Consider the following 15,432-nt stretch of genomic DNA (forward strand, 5'->3'; position numbering starts at 1 on the left):
CCGTCAGAATACCTTTCGTCCTTCGGGATCATCGTGGAGAGGACGGTCCTTTCGTTACTATTCCTCATATGGAAGGGGCAGGGGACGACCGGCTCAAAGAGGCCAAGGAAGATTTACCCGTGGTGGACGGGGTAGGGGAAAGAAAGCCGCACCCGCAGGAGCAGGAGCCACTTTACCTTCGGCAACTGCATCAGCCGCTTCAAAACCACTCTGAGGTCTCCCCTCACAGAACACCAGTAGGGGGCAGGTTAACTCACCATCTGACGGAATGGCAGGCTATTACGTCAGATGCTTGGGCTCTGGAGACAGTGGCCCAAGGTTACTGCCTGCCCTTCCTACATATCCCTCAGAGTCATCCACCGGGGAACAACCCTTTGAAGCTTCCAGATCCGCTCCTCTTGCAGGAGGTTTTAGACCTGCTAGAGAAAGGTGCCATAGAACTGGTACCTGTAGCGGAAAGGAACAAGGGTTGGTACTCCCCCTACTTCATAATACCGAAGAAGGACGGAGGACTGAGACCCATCTTAGACTTACGGGAATTGAACAAATTCCTCCGAAAGGACAAGTTCAAGATGGTGACTCTCTCTCAGATCCTTCAGGCCCTCCAGCTTCAGGACTGGTTGGTATCTCTAGACCTCCAGGACGCTTATTTCCATGTGCCGATCCATCCCAGGCACAGGAGATACCTGAGGTTCGCAATTGGCAGCTCTCATTATCAATTTCGAGTTCTGCCATTTGGGCTAACCTCCGCCCCGAGGGTCTTTACCAAGCTAATGTCGGTTGTGGCTGCAAGTCTAAGGAGGGAAGGGATTCATGTCTACCCTTACCTAGACGATTGGTTGATCAGAGCTGTATCTTCGGAACAGGCTCAGAGACAACTAGATTATGTTTGCCACTTCCTTCACAAGCTGGGCTTCTCCCTCAATTTAAAGAAGTCACAGATGATACCATCACAGAGACTCCAATTCATTGGAGCAGTCCTGGACACTTCCCTGGGAAAAGCCTTGCCACCAGAGGTGAGGGCTCGAGATATTCTGCAGATGGTCATCAGATTTCAGAATGCCCAATATCTCCCAGCCTACGACTTTCTGAGGTTGCTAGGCCTCATGGCATCCTGCATATTCCTCGTGCCGGAGGCTCGCCTGAGAATGAGATCCCTCCAGTGGGCACTGAGAACTCAGTGGTCACAGTTCTCAGGAAGGATGACAGATCTCCTTCGGATCCCGGTCAAAGTAGCCCGAGACCTTCAGTGGTGGGCCTGTCGGGAGAACATCCTGAAAGGAGAAATGTTTTGGCAACCATGGCCGGAGATAACAGTAGTCACGGATGCCTCACTCACGGGGTGGGGAGCTCACGCCAACGACTTGACCATCAGCGGTCGTTGGTCTCCATCGGAGTCCAGACTACATATCAACCTGTTGGAGCTGAGAGCCATCAGACTAGCGCTGAAGGCTTTTCTGCCGTCTGTACGGGGAAGAAACGTCCTAATAATGACGGACAATACAGTGGCCATGCACTACCTCAACAAAAGAGGAGGCGTAGGCTCACTACCACTGTGCAGAGAGGCGATGCAGCTCTGGTTTTGGGCAATTCAGGAAGGAATCTCTCTATCGGCAATTCACCTAGCCGGAGAGAAGAACTTGACAGCGGACGCTCTGAGCAGGCAGAGCACAGTCTCTCACGAGTGGGAGATAGCTCAGGAAGTCCTTCAAGAGATCTTCGCCCTTTGGGGAACCCCTCAAGTGGATCTGTTCGCCACCAGTATCAACAGGAAGTGCGACAGATTTTGCTCAAGGGAATTTCCCCCGAGAGGAGCTCTAGGAGATGCGTTCGTAGTGGACTGGGAGTTCCCACTTCTGTACGCGTTCCCTCCGGTCCCTGTCATTCCTCAAATGATCAGGAGGTTGAGAAGGTTTCGGAAGACCATGATCCTAATTGCCCCGGATTGGGCCAGGAGAACGTGGTACCCGGACCTTCTAGACATGTCCATCTGCCCTCCAATTCGACTGCCATACAGAGAGGATCTTCTCTCGCAGAAGGAAGGTCAGGTTCTCCATCCAGCCATCAAGACCCTCAACCTTCACGCTTGGTGTCTGAAAGGTTGAGGTACAAGGATTGGGACCTTCCGGATGATGTTATGGAGGTGTTGCTTTCGGCCAGAAGGCCGGCAACTAAAACTCTATACCGCTGCCGTTGGAACAAATTTTGCAGCTGGTGCAGAGAAAAGAATATTGAACCCTTTTCTTGTGGTACACCTATGGTGTTGTCATTCTTACTTTACCTGGCTAATTCAGGCCTACAGGTTGGCACAATTAAGGGCTATCTCGCAGCGCTATCAATCTTTAAGCGCACTGCAGAGGAGCCTTCATACTTCAAAATTCCATTGGTAATACAATACCTAAAAGGATTAACTAATGTTTATCCCCCGAAACCTTTTCAAGTTCCCTTATGGGATTTAAACCTAATTTTAAACTTCCTAAAGGGTGCCCCTTTTGAACCACTACACTCTTGTTCATTGAAGCTTCTCACCCTCAAAACTGTTTTGCTAATAGCATTGACATCTGCTAGAAGGGTTAGCGAGTTGCAAGCCTTATCGTGTAAACCTCCACATACAATCTTTTACAAGGACAAAGTTGTTCTTCAGGTGAAGCCTAACTTCCTCCCGAAGGTAGTCTCGGAGTTTCACATCACTCAGAAGATTATATTACCTTCTTTCTACCCTCCTCCTCATCCGGGGAAGGAGGAAGAGAGACTGCACAGGCTGGACCCTAAGCGAGCCTTGAGCTTCTATATCAGCAGATTGGCTAAGATCAGACAAGCAGACCAACTCTTTGTAGGTTATGCAGGACATAAGTTGGGCCTTCCAATAACAAAACAAACCATCTCCAGATGGATTATTTTAGCCATTCTGGAGTGCTACAAATTGGCAGGAAAGGAGCCTCCTCAAAATCTAAGGGCTCATTCTACCAGGGGTATCGCAACATCCTCAGCCCTTCAAAGAGGGGTGCCAATTCGAGATATATGTGCGGCTGCCACATGGTCGTCCGCACATACATTTACCAAATTCTATAGCCTGGATTCCTCCTCTAGTCAAGAAACTAGATTCGGCAAGGCTGTGTTACACTCTGTCCATTCTGGAAGGGTAACATAACTTTTATTACTCCCGCCTCCAGTCACAATACCACTGCTATGGGAGTCTATCTAAGATAAGGAATACGTCGGAGGACACAATCCCTTCGAAGAACTAGTTACTCTTACCTTGTAACGTTCTTTCGATGGGATGTTCCTCCGACGTATTCCTTATCGACCCTCCCATCCATCCCCGCAGTATGACTTCCTGTGGGTTTGCAGCCTATGCTCCTTCAAGGTGATTAGTCTAATCCAAAAACATTACTGGGGACTACAAAACGGAACTGAGCAACGGACGCTGCGCGCGGCCTTTATAGGCAGGATGACGTCGACGTCGGCACGGAGGCCGTCGAGGGTCATCGACTCGGCGATCATCGACGCGCAGCGCCCTCTGGCGAAAAAATTTTCCGAGGCCAGCAAAGCTGAAGGATTTCTATCTAAGATAAGGAATACGTCGGAGGAACATCCCATCGAAAGAACGTTACAAGGTAAGAGTAACTAGTTCTTCTACATTACTAATTACTTGACACAGACTGATTCTGAGTTTTAGTTATTTAAATAGGGAACCTCTTTCTTCCAGATAGGGCTAGAGAGGCGTTTTTCCAACTCTTTTATTTTTAATGAAATGTCTGACAATGAGAATACTGCAACTTTGTGACCGCCTCTCATTTCTGACCCCTCACAGTAAAGAGTCATTACATGAAACTAATCGCCTAACTAAATACCTGAAAGTTGCTGTAGACGTGGATCCAAGCTGGTTGAACACTGTTGCAAGAACGGTGCTGTCATGATGTGGCTGCTCTTTTATAAGGTTGCGGAATGGCCTACAACCTTCGGGTCCCGATTAAAGGATGGAATTTATGCGGAAAAACAAAGCCGTCGTGGTGTTGGCTGATTGTTTCCCTGCGGAGCGTCTTGTTCTGGGGACAATGTCCTTGCAACTTGCCTGGTGTTGCGATGCTGGACGGTGCGAGTGCAGTCTCCATGGACTCTGATATGCCATAAGGAATGACCTCAAAAGGTGAGACGGGTGGGTTTGGGCACAATCCTAACACAGGAATGGTAGGATTTCAGGCTGAAGGTGTTCGACATCTGTGCCAAGGCCCCAGTTCCGGCGGCTTTGGCCCAAGTGAAGCCATCACGGGCCAATGCACTTGGACATGCCAGCAAGGACCCTTCAAAGGTTTGCAGCCGCACATTTAGGGGTTAGGGCCCGGCTCCTACGAGCGAGGACCCAACCCTGCGTCAACACACTCTGCCGTCGGGATTCGAGGGATCAGCGCTAAGCCTGCTTTCTTTCACTCGGCCGTATCAGCACCGAAATGGCTCTGGATGGAGGCATTTATGTCAAAAAATCTTAGACGAAGAGGGTGACCCTATCCCTTTTGGGGTGGGGAACCCTTATGTCCTTGAGAAGTGAGGGATTTCCAATGGAAGTTTTGTGGTAAAGGGCAGTGGCTATTGGAGTTGGTTTCTGTCATACAGCAGGCAAGTGGTCTGTATACATCCCTGGCGGTGGGCATTCTACCAGCGTCCTCTCCGGGGAAGCTCAAACCTCTTTCCAGTAGCTGACATTCGAAGTGGTGGAGAGACGGGGTTTGTCAGCCCTTTTGAGGCCAAAAGTTAGATTTGTCTTGCAGACATCCTGGATGAAGGTCCTCGGAAGGAGATCTTACTGCCCTTCAACCCGGCAGTTGCGGCTCCTGTACTAGAAGCCTCGGAAAAGCCTGCCTCCATCTCGGCAGCTGACCGAAACTTGGCTAAGAAACATCGCACGCACCTTCACACCCTGCCTTTCTTTCCACCTACATCTCCCATGCTGTGACTGCCAACCTGAAAACATCCATGTTTTCTTCTCTGCCCCCAGAAAGAGGATGGATGCATTGGGGAAGACGGTTTTCATCTGGGGCAGTCTTGCCCTTAGAGTGATCAAGGTTTCCTTTGCCCTGGCTACATTGTCTTTTGGCTGGCAGTGTCTGGGGCGGCTGAACAACTCCCTGAAACAGAGAGGGCTTTGAGGCCCTGTTTCAAGACAGCAGAGAGGCATCCTGTCAGATTATGCAGTCAGCGTTGGACACAGCTGACTGTGTGACACAGGCAAGGGCCACAGGCACTGTGGTGAGGCACTCCTGGATGAGGACCTCCTGGGTTTGCAACTGACGTGTAGGCAAAACTCCTAGATATTCCTTTTGATAGGCATAAGCACGCTAGGGTCAAGGCAGACACCGTGTAGGTCCCTGGTTCTGGCAGTACAACAACTCCATGGCTTCCCGCTAGCGGGGGTAGAGGCTTTAGGCCCTCCACTCCTTAGACCCACCATAGAAAAGATTGCAAGCAACCATGCCATTTTCTCCAAGGTAGGTGCAGAGGAGGTCCCATAGTGGAATTATCAAAAACACTGGGGCCGCTGCCATCCCATGTGCAAAGCTCCTGTGAAGGGCACTGCTTTCACCAGTCCATGGAGGGATGGAGAATTTCCGAAGCCGGTGCCGGAATGTTGTTGCAACCCAACCGACGCTTGGGCCTTACAGGTCGTTCACCAGGGATATTTTCTTTTTCACTCAACACCCTCCGGATCAGCCCCCTTCCAGCCCTCTTTTGCCTCTCGACACTCTCCTTTTGGATGATGTTAGTCTGCTTCTACCGAAACCGCACAATCGTATGCCTTTTTAAAAAATATGGTTCAGTAAAAAAAAAAAAGATCAAAAGACACATACATGACTACGGACCTTTACAAAACACAAAAAACGTTTAAACTACAATTCATTATTATTCAACACGCAGTTCGTTCGGCCACCACTTTATATTTTTGTACCTAAAATAAGTTATAGCAGCAACTTATGGTTGGAATCCTTTTCAACAATATGTGACACACTTCAATGGTCTTCGTTCTTGGGGGTCCACCTTCCTCGTCACATACCTGCCCTGACTCAACTTCCTCCCTTACTGGAGTTCTCACTCTGATGAGCATCAAGCTTTAGGCCTTTAAAAAAGCAGGCAACCGCAATTCCCATAGGGGTTGATTGAGGGGACGGGCATCTTTTCCAAAGATCTTCTCCATTCACCCAGGATATGTTGTGCCATTTTCCAAAATCCCTTGCTCTTATACTTGACAGCGCTTAGCCTTCCATTAGCAAATGACTTGTGTTTTCATGCCCCTCCATTTTGTTGATGAACCTACAGCTTATTTCTCCTGTCCCCACTGGTTTCCTTCTACGCAGCACCTCCCTAGTAAGGAGGTTCCACCTGAAATGCATCACTACTTGTCTTTATGCTTTATTTGGGAATTGCAGAATCTGAACAAGGCAGAGGCTGCTGTTCGGTTCATTTTCCGGTTCCGACGAAGGACTCGGTCTTGTGTACCATCCTTTATTTAAAGCTACTGAATTTGTTCCTGCACAAGGACAAGTTCAAGATAAGTCTGGCCCAAATCCTCCAAGCCCTTGATCATAAGGTCTGGTTGGTGTTTTTGGAATGTCAGTATACCTACTTCTATTCAAATCAAGCACAGGAAGTAATTGAGATTCATTGTGGGACATTGTCACTACAAGTTCAAAGTCCTGATGTCCTGTCTTTCTTGGCACCGAGGGTCTTCACAAAGCTGGTGGCAGTGGTTACGTTTTGCCTCAGAAGGGAAGGCATTCATGCCTTTCCCTACCTGGACGACTGGTCCAGGTAGGGAATAGCCTAGCCTATTGCAAAGCTTGGGCTACTCCACAAACTTCAAGTCCCAAGCATCTGATTTATCAGAGCAGTCTTACACACTCTCCTGGTCTGGGGAGTCACGGCCAAGGACAGAGTGGTGAACATCCACAAGCTGGTCAAAGTTTTCCAACCACAGGCAAGGGTTCCAGCCTCATCTTTTCTCTGCTTGCTGGGTCTTATGACCGCCTGCATCCTTGTAGTGCCAGAGGCCCAGCTGTGCATGAGATCGCTGCAGTGGCTTCTCAGTTCAGTGGTCACAATTTCAAGGACGAACATCTGTCCTTCTGCTAAGTTTCAGAGAGAGTGTCTGGAGACCTGCAATGCTGGTCCTGGAAGAAAAACCTGCTGAAAGGGTTGTTGGTTCTTCACTCTTAGCCACAAGTGACTCTGGTTATGAATACGTGCCTGAAAGGTTGGGGCACTCACCTGCAAGACATTGCGGTGAGTAGACTTTGTTCCCCAACAGAGTAGTGGGGGCACATCTATCTGCTGGAGCTGTGAGCAATCAGACTGGCACTGGGCACTTTTCTCCCCTCTATGAAGGGCAAGACAGTCTTGTTCCCCATGGATTACCTCAAAAAGCTGGGTGGTGTGGGCTCCTTGCCTCTGTGCAGAGAAACCATGCAATTGTGGTTCCGGACTCGGAGAACAGTGTGTCTCTGACTGCGGCCAACCTGGCCAGAAAGGAGAACTTGTTGGTGGATACACTGAACTTCAACCTGCTCTATGCATTCCCGTCGATCCCCGTCATACGGCTGGTTCTCATGACACAGCACCTGTTCAGGTCCATGATGATCTTGATTGCTCCGGATTGGGTCAGGAGAACGTGGTACCCTGTGTTGGGCCTGCAGATCGGTGTGGTTATAGGGGATCTTGCAGCCATTTCTGTCTTCATGAGGACCCAGGAGCAAGGCTCCTGTTTCACGATGCCCACAACATGCAATTCCTGAGGGGTCTTTCGAATATGTTTCTCCAATGCTTGTTTGTTGTCCCAGTGTCGGACTTAATTTAGTGTTAACGTTTCTAATGGGTGCACTTTTGGACCCCCTGCATTCTTGTTCTTTATGGTTGCCCAGCCTTAAGGACATTTTCCGGGTCGCCATAACTTTCGCTAGACAGATGAGTGACCTCCATGCATTGAACCTCCCTACTTGGTTTTCTCCAAGAAGAAGGCAACTTTAAGAGTTAGGCCATCTTTCCTTCCAAAGGTGGTCTCGCACTTCCATCTGCCTCAAAAGATCAGTCTTCCTTTTTTATCCCTCTGCCTCATACTTCCAAGGCAGAGAAGCGTTTCCATCGGCTGGATCTGGTGCAGGTCTTCGAGTTCCAGATCTCTCGGACTATGGAGACTAATAATGATGGCCTGCTTTTTGTTGGTTATGCTGGTGCTCGGGTTGGCAGGGCTGTGCCCGACACTATAAAGGTGGATCATTCTCTGCATCTCAAAATGCTATTATCTGCCTGGCAAGGAGGTCCCACAGTGCTCGATCCTCCAGAGGGTTGGCTGCCACCTCGGCTCTGCAATGTGAAGTCCCTGTTTTGGATTTTACAAAGCAGCTATGTGAGCTTCATTGAACAAGTTTGCTAAGCATTACTACTTGGATTCTATGTCTGGGCAGGACGCTAATTTTGGCAGGCCTCAAACGGAGCACCCATTAATAATTGATTTAGGTAGAGTCCTTGCTATCCTCTCTCCTCCAGGTCATTGTACTGCTTTGGGAGTCTATCAAAGATGAGGAATCCGCGGGAGGAAGGAGTCCATTAGAAGCACACTTCTTGCATCTCTGTAATTTTTCTGATGGACGTTACTCCCACAGATCCCTCACCGCCCTCCCTACCTGCCACTCTTGGTGGATAGCTAGTACACCTTGCTCCTGCAGTCTCTCAGCATCCATGTGCTAGGGAATAAGGGTTGAACTAAGGTCATAGGGCACTGGTCCTCTACAGATACTGCCTCAGCATCAATATTGGTGCGTGGCTTGTAGAGGGATCGGGTGGAGCCAACGTGCTGCTGTGCCCCCCTGGGAACTGAAAGGTTTCCGAAGAGCAGCTGCACTGGGGGATAGATATGAAAACAGAGGAATCTGTCGGTGAAACGGTTATCAGAAAGAACATTACTGAGCGGTAAGTAGTTGGTTCTTCTGGAGTTGGCCCTCTGGCCACATCTCTGAATTCCTCAGAGGGCAGATCATTTATCCCAGTCAGAAGGTTGTGTCGTCAGATGAGATGCTTAAAATTGCTGGGATCTCCCTCAAGAGATTTTTTAGGTTTTGCTGGCTGTGTTCAGACCATCGAGGTACATTTATGCGTATAGATGCCCAAGGAGGGGCGCAGAGGGAGAAAACCATTGAGCCCCACTACAGTGGGCATGGTGACGGACCTTCTGGCCCCTTACTGTTCAAGATGTCTCCAGACCAAGGTTCATTCCTTTGGTTTCCTTTGGTTGTCCAGTTCCTAAAAGGTTTGCTGACTGTTTCCTCGTTCCCAGTTTGTGGTACCTCCTTGGGGGACTTACCCTGGTGCTTTCTTTTCTGATGATGTCTCCATTTGAACCACTAAACTGTTGCTTGATTCAACTTCTCACGTTCAAGACTATTTTGGTGGTGATCATGTCTACTAGATGTGTTATTGATATACTGGCTTCATAGTGTACACATCAATTTATTAATTTATTTTAAGGCGGCCATCCTTCGAGTTCGGCCCTCTTTTTTGACGAAGGTATTATCAGAATTTCATGTTAACCAGAAGATTGACTTAGCAGTCTTTTTTCCCCCCTCTAATACCCCTCGAAGGAGGAGGAGAGAATCCATAGACTAGCCCCAAAAAGAGAACTTTGTTGTTGTTTGGCGTGGACGGCTCGCTTTCCCTGAGAATATCAGCTGTTGGTCTGTTTTTCACAGGTGCAATTGTTAGTAAGCAGACTTTGTAACAATGGTTTGTCTTGTGCATGAATGAGTGCTAAGAGAAAGATGGGCAGGAGGTGCCATCAGGGTTTAGAGCTCACCCCACCTGAATGGTAGCAGCCTTTAGGCACATCTCGCATCAATGTATTATTGCAAAGCAGAGTACCTTTGAATTGAATGCGTCAGTCTGAAACATGGCTGTCCTTACACACCTTTGCTAAGGACTACAGCTTGGATTTACTGGCTAGCGTGGATGCCTGCTTAGGAAGGGCTGTTTTGCAGAGCTTTTTGTTTAGCCTGCTTTCAGCCCACCCCCTGTGCTCTAATTGCGTTGTGAGTCTACCAGGATGAGGAATCTGTGGTAGGATGCAATCCGTTAAAAGACAAATTGCTGAAAGGTAATTTTCTTTCAATGGATTGCTTTCTCCGGCAGATTCTTCATCATATAGATATTCCTTGCAGCATTAGCTTCTCAAAAAACCCCTCGAGAGGGGTCATTGTGCATCTCGACTAGGCCGTGGATCCATCTTGACTGGATGAACCAGTCGTCGACTCCAGACGTGATTCCGGTCGTTGTACATCTACTCGTACATATACTATGTCACTACGCCCCTGTACCTCTGTTCCTTTCTTCTGCGCGCTTGTCACGCTGCTCGAGAAACGACTCTCGCAAGAGGAATTCTTACTGCGTTTTTTGTGAAATTGTTAGAAGAAATTTGACATTCTGCAAACATGTCCACTCACAAACCGTCGGTTTTAAGAGGTGCATTGAGTGCAACTCCAAAATGTCTCTGAGCAGCCCGCACGGTCTCTGCGTGTGGTGCTTTGGTGCCGATCATGTCACCGAAGATTGCGTGTCGTGTCAGAAGATGAACCCAAAGTCATTACAGGAGCAAGCAGCAAAACTGAAATTGGGACGCCCTCCTTCGAAGTCGCCGGCCCTGTCGACTACTCCATCATCTGAACAGTAGACGGAGGACCCTACTCGAGAGAAAGAGGGCAGACGCCACAAGAAGGCCACTTGTCTTCCTCTTCTCACAAAAAGAAGCATAGTCATCGACACTGGCATGACTCAGATTCTTCCGCAGACAAAGGTAGGTCCCAACCGGTTTCAGTACGTCAATGGCTGAATGGGGAGCATTTCATTTAAGGAGCAGATACTCCAGATGATGAAGGTGGCTACTTTGGATGTGGGGCAACCCTCGATGCAGCAGGCCAGGGAGATCCCAGTTACATCCAGTACCTAAGTCGACGATGTCTTCACAGACGCAGTTGGTGCTGACTATCTCGATGCCATCAAAGTCTAACTTGGCGCCGATGTTTGAGAAGTTGTTTATCCCTGAGTCCCCAACTTTGGTTTTCTACACTATGGCCTCAATTTTCGTAGATGGCGGGGATCAGGCTGATGAATTTCAGCCAGCGACAGGTAGGTCAGGCAGCGTCGATTTGTTTCGCTGACCTCATTGACTTGACAGAAGGCTTGCGTGACGCCAGCGGCTTAGATACCTCCCCTGACCTGGGGACACAGCAGGCTCAACCTTATAACCATGCAAATTCTTAATATAGGAAAACGGCGGAGAGGGTGGTGGATGCCCTAAACTTGTGTGCTCTGGAGAAAACGCTGTCAGCCTACGACCTTAAATATATCTTTGATAGGGGACCCCCTACTGAGAGGGCAATGCCATTCAATGCAGCAATTGCAGGCCTCATTGCCTTTGTGTGGCAAAGACCTTGTTCCGCCTCTCTGGTGGATTTAGAGTTGACAAAAAAATATAAACCCATGAGGGCAGATCCCCCTCTACTTGGCGACTCATCCTACGCCTGAGAGATTAGTGGTCCAGGCAGCCACAGTTAATACGAGGCCGTTTACGTCAACCTCTGACTTCACGACCGATAGAGAGCCTTAAAAATATGATGCCCTAGCCAAGACTTTTTTTCTTCCAGTAGGATGGCTCTCGGGCTGTGAATGATTCATGATTTTCGCCAAATATACTGAAGGTCTGTGGAGAACAATACAAGAAGCAGCAGAACACATCCCCGAAGGGGAAATGATGGATGTTTTCTGTGTTTGGTAGAGGACGGCAAGTAGTAAGCCTGTCAAATCTTGCAATCAAGCCTGGGCATCTCAGATTGTCAGGGCAGGGCTATGGGGGTCGGCAACTGTAATGTGCAGGCAAGCTTTTTTCCCCCTCAATGTTCGATCAGGGCCGATTAGTCCTTACACAAATTCAAGGACTCAAAGTTGGATGCCAAGTGGCTAGGCCTGACTGTCCAACAACCGCCTAAACCATCTTTTGGCTTCTCCTTCACAGGTAGAGGCTTTTGTCTGTTTGTCCCATTTGGGAGAAAGGTGCAGCCACCACAACTCAGGCAAGTGCAGCAGAGTTTCCCAATGCTCAGGAAGGGGCAGGGGCGACCTCTACGGGCCAGCAGACCACATCAGCAGGGCCGGCCCCAAAGCCGATTTGAGTTCTTCCCCTTGCTTTCCTGCTTGGAAGGAGGATTGGCAAACACGTGCCACAATGGCGCGAGATAACCTCCGACACCTGTGTATTGAAACTCATCTAATGAGGGTACTGTCTACCCTTCTTGCGAAGACCCTCAGTCAGGGCCCCCTCCCCACTCCCATACACCCAGAGCAGAATCTCCAGGAAGAACTGCAGCCCCCACAAATCATTCAATGGGGATATTGTCTACCCTTCTTGCGAAGACCCCCAGACAGGACCCTGCTCCCATACATCCATAGCAGAAGCTCCAGGAAAAGCTGCAAGCCCTGTTGTTGCTGTTGAAGAGGTGCCTCCCAAACGGAGACGGTCGGGCAGGTATTCCCAATATTTCCTTTACCCAAGAAAGGAGGGCGGCTGCGTCCCATTTTGGACCTCAGGGCCTTGAACAAGTTAATGGTGACGCTATGAGATATTCTCCAGGCTCTGCAGTCGCAGGACTGGCTGGTGTCGTCAAATCTGCAAGATGCATATTTCCATGTCTCCATCCATCAGAGGCACAGAAGATAACTCAGATTCTTCATAGGAGACAGGCACTACCAATTGAAGGTGCTCCCCTTTGGGTTGTCCTCCGCTCTGCTGGTCTTCACCAAGCTGCTGACAGTAGTGGCAGCGCGTCCACAGAGATGCAGCGTTAATTTGTTTCCATACCTTGATGACTGACTGATCCAGGGAAGGTCGTCGGAGCAGGTTTCCTTCTCACCTCAAAAACACCAGTTTGCTGCTGCACAGGCTGGGCTTCTCCCTAAACCTTCCGAAGTCACACATTACTCAAACTCAAAGGCTCTGGTTCATTGGAACAGTCCTAGACACTCGGGAGGGGAACGCTTTTCCCACTGAGGAGAGATTTACCAGTGCGCGGAAGATGGTCGAATTATACTCCACCTCCTCGGAGGTATTCTTCCTTTCTTCTCCTTGCCCCAGGAACTTACTGTCTCTAGAGCTCTGGTTCTCTGTAGGCTGGACTATTGCAACAGCCTCTTTCCAAATCTGCCTGCTTCCACTCTGCCCTCATCCAGAACAGGACTGCAAGACTTGTCCTTGGCCTCAAGCCCTGGCATCATATCACTCAGCCCTGAAATCTCTTAATTGGCTCCCAGTGGCTGCAAGGATTAAATTCAAGACCCTTTGCATTGTCCACAAGGCTTTCTGGGGCCTGGGTTCAGAATACCTTCAACTCTCCCTCCATAAATATCTTCCCACTCAAACTCTTTGCTCCTCAACCTCCAACTCCCTCAGGGTCAGTCGCTTCTCCAAGCGACGAGTTGGGGGTAGATCTTTCCTCGGCTCGTGCCTCCTTCTGGAACAGCCGCCATGCCTCTCTAAAACCTGAGGAGAAGAAACTCTGGTTCCGGAAGCAATGTAAGACCTTCCTCTTTGCTTCTGCCTTTGCTCTCCCTCTCCCCTGCTGATCTCTCTGCTTTGGCACCGTGTACCTGGCTACCCTCTGATTTCGGGCCTAGGTCCCTGCCCACCCAGCCACACACCTGCACTGCCTCCTGGCTACCCTTGCAGTTGGGTCTGTATCTGTAACCCTACAGTCCCCTTCCTGCACTTATCAGACACCCCTTGTCTGCACTTTAAATCATGCACTTGCCACCTTGGTGGCTGCACTACCAGTTGTTGTTTTGTCCCTTGCTCCACATTTTCCACCTGCCCCTTCCCTCTCCCCTGCACTTGCGCGTTCTGAATGTCACTGGGCCTAGTAAGATTGTTGTTTTTGTCCTCCCTTGTTCTCCTCTCTTCCTTCTTCGCGCTCTGAAACACTTGTGTATGAGTGTGATACAAATAAAATATATCATATTCCAGAGCCACATCAGCTTGCCCGCAGCCTCCTGCTTCATGGCTTCCTGCATTTTTCTAGTGCCAGTGGCCTGGTTGTGCATGCAAACTCTTCAGTGGCTACTGAGGGGCCAGTGGTCCCAGTATTTCGGCACCCTGAAGGATGTTCTCATGGTGTTGAGATCAGTGGCAAACAATCTCACTTGTGGGCCAGCAGAGGCAACATGATAGCGGGGGGAACCTTTCTGGCCCCTGAAAGATTGGGGAGCTCACTGTGACGATCTGCAGGTGAGCCGCATTTGGTCCACACTGGAAACTTGGTGGCATATCAACAGGCTGGAGCTGTGAGCAATCAAGCTAGCCCTGAAATGTTTTGTGCCCTCTCGTCCTGATCATGACGAACAATACAGTGGCCATGCAGTACATGAAGAAGTAAGGAGGTGGATGGTGTCCTCCCATTTGCAGGGAGGCGAGGCAGCAGTGGTTCTGGCGTTTAGAGAACCAGATCTCTGTCTCAGCAGTCCATCTGGCGGAGATGGAAAATGGGCTGGCAGATTCACTGAGCAGGCAGATCAGTCTCACACGAGTGGAAGGTGTGCCAGGAGGTACTCTGGGGTACCCTGACAGTGGATCTGTTTGCCACAGAACCCAACAGGACGTGCAGGCAGTTAGGCTTGATGGAATTCCCGGCCAAAGGCGCACAGAGGGATGCATTCCTAGTGGAGAGGGACTTCAACCTCCATTTTGCTTTCCCTCTAATCCCCGTCATCCTGTGGGTTCTCAGGAGGTTAAGGAGGTTCCAAGCCACCATAATCTTGATCGGCCCGGATTGTGTGAGAAGAACGTCATACTCTGGATTCAGCCAACTGCCCATCTCTCCACCTAAACACAGAGTCCCTCAATCTGCATGCACCGCTATTAAGAGGGTGAGATATGATGACTGGGACCTCTCAGAGGAGGTGCTTGAGGTGTTGCTGGCTGCGCACAGACTATGAACAAGATCGCTGTATGCATGCAGATGGAGAAGATTTGAGGCATGGTGCAGGGAACGCGAGTTTGACCCCATCTCTTGCCCCACCACAGCAGTGATGGTTCCTTCTTTTTTTATTTTATTTTTATTTGTTTTGGCTCAATGAGCCTTTACAAAAAGAACCAGATAGAACCAGTTCTTCTCCACGTGCCATCTGTGTGCGCAATGTTTTTGGTGGACTATTTTCCTTATCTATGCACGTTAAATGATTATTTCGCTGTTGGTTAACACCTGGATGGCTGCTGACGTCAGCGCGGCGTTGATGCCAGATATGAGTCTGTTCCACAAGAAGTCTGATATAATATCCTCCTCTCTGCGCACAAAGTTCCTGAAAAGTCTTGACCGATGTATCCATGAACCTTCACAGTCCATTAATAAA

At 49.4% G+C, this 15,432-nt stretch overlaps 1 protein-coding gene across 3 annotated transcripts in view; it reads left to right on the forward strand.

Annotated features, from left to right (window-relative positions):
• Positions 1-15,432, forward strand: part of ANAPC4 (anaphase promoting complex subunit 4) — a 1,458,106-nt gene that overhangs the window by 1,131,284 nt on the left and 311,390 nt on the right. The gene's annotated exons all lie outside the window — the stretch shown is intronic.

Source organism: Ambystoma mexicanum, chromosome 6q, assembly GCF_040938575.1.
Source record: "Ambystoma mexicanum isolate Mex_15411 chromosome 6q, UKY_AmexF1_1, whole genome shotgun sequence".
Taxonomy (NCBI): domain Eukaryota; kingdom Metazoa; phylum Chordata; class Amphibia; order Caudata; family Ambystomatidae; genus Ambystoma; species Ambystoma mexicanum.